The sequence below is a fragment of the Ctenocephalides felis genome, unplaced genomic scaffold (genome assembly GCF_003426905.1).
Source record: "Ctenocephalides felis isolate EL2017-DRISC unplaced genomic scaffold, ASM342690v1 CF-g0.4_SCAFFOLD_03570, whole genome shotgun sequence".
Taxonomy (NCBI): domain Eukaryota; kingdom Metazoa; phylum Arthropoda; class Insecta; order Siphonaptera; family Pulicidae; genus Ctenocephalides; species Ctenocephalides felis.
In genome coordinates this window covers 18,472,105-18,474,288 of record NW_020539724.1, presented here as the reverse complement: position 1 = coordinate 18,474,288, position 2,184 = coordinate 18,472,105, and positions in this window count along the sequence as shown.

Here is a 2,184-nt window from a genome sequence, read left to right as displayed (position 1 = left end):
TGTCAGTTCACTTCTTCTCACAAAACAATGGCAACTTGCTTTACATCATTAGTAATAATGATACATTTCTCAGATATTTCATTAGTGAGAATGAACATTTCTCAGATATTTCATCTTCCTTATTACTTATTCAAGATGTCGACAGATTGTTTCAAATCTATTTCATCAATGAGAGTGAAACTGTAACTGTGAAACTGTAAAAGTCCAGTTAAAGGTACTCCTAAAGTCTGCGTTGGAAGTAGTCCACTGCAGAATTAAACTTAAAAGATACTCAGGATAATAGATGAACAAGCATGATGTTCAGGATAAAAAACTTGGAATCTCCTATAATGGAAAAAATAATTTGTAATAATAAAATATAAATTGTATTAGTAAGAATAGTGTTCATATATGAAAGAAAGGCAGCTATCTACAGTTAAACTATTGACTAACATATATTTAAAACATGTAGTTATTGTTAAGTTAGTTAGTAGTTAAGTAAAACTTATTAAGTTAAGACATTTAAATGCCTGGCAAAATTTACATTATATAATATCATTATTAATAGATTTTCATTATTCAATAAAGTTTTTTAATTATAATCATCTTATAATAAAGCTATTTTACCTCTGAGATATTAACAAGTCACAAGTTACCTAACAATTCATTTATTCAAATATTTAAGTATAACAATTTTATACATGAGATTCATGCTTTTAAATATTCTTTTTATGAAAATAATTATGAAATGATTACTTATTTTTCAAAGCTGAAGTTATTTTGTTTATATATAATATTCCAATTATTAATTGATGAATTGAAAACTTTGTCTATCAAAACTTACTTCAAATTTGCAAACTCGTATCATGCTTCATATTAAGTTCAATATTGTAGAATTCGATCATCCAAAAAAGTCAGCAGCAAACAAGCCTAGCCTGTTGTAATTCTAAACTTCATAATATCAGCTGCTTTAATACTTCCTGACAGAAGTAAAGTGCTACTTAAACATGAATAATATATGAGATATTCATCTAAATATATTATTCTAAAACATTGATGAAATGAATTTCTATGTTTTGTCATACTTAGGTAAATTTCCACCATAGTATATTATTTCCTACTATAGTACATTATAATTTTACAAGTATAAGTAAGTACTTTTTTATCAGATTCACAAAAACTATCATAAATACACTCGAAGAAACAGAAACAAATCCTACTGGGTATACTAGTATATACAATATGATATAGTATGCTAGGCTTATTATATATAGTCATCATTATAAGCTGCTACTCCTAAGTGATAGAAATCAAATAAAATAAGAAATTTAAATTTTTGATATATCTAGTGAATGTATGATAAGATTGCCTAGTTCTAAAAGAAATAGTACTTTGCCACATACATAAGCTGGAAGTTTTATGGAACATTTTTTCCTACAGAATTGATCAACTAGTTTCATCTCGATTTAGCTACTTAAATTAATTGTAGTATTTTCAAATATATAATATTTAAATACTTTATTTCACTTACTGTCAGGATAAGATCATCTCTCAATTTGACAGCTCTATCTTTGAATCTTTTTGAAATTGAGATTGATGTTGATTAAAGATTTCTGCTTCAGATGAAAAATTAGAATACTGTGCTGTATTTTTGCAATGTAATCTCCTTTAGAGCGGTACTTTCCTAAAGAATGTTCATTAATATAAAATAGTCACTTCGCAAAAAAAAGGATCTATAGATTTACAATAAAGGATGTAATTGTCTTTTATAACCCCCCTTAGTTGGTTATATTTTTCCCTGTTTTCATATGTTTTTCTTCATTATTCTCCTTTCAATTTATAAACTGGCTTTATGAGTAATGCGCAATAGAATTAATTAAAAACCACAACTACAACAAAACTTGAATAATTTAATCTTGATTGAGATGCATTCTCATCAACGGTCACACGATAAATGATTTCGTAGCTGTCAAATTGTATCCGGCGCGCAGAATGCTCTTTACTCTTCTTTTATCTATGTATGTAGCAAGAAAGCGGGGCCAACCAATCAAAAAGCAGGATGAAAATTGTCAAGAAATCAGGACCGTATTTTAACTTTTACATTTTTTAAATAAATATCTAAATTAATTTAAAAATCATTATAATAATTTTATTTGCTCAGATAATACTTATAAATGTATTTTCATTTTTAAAATACGCTGCGAC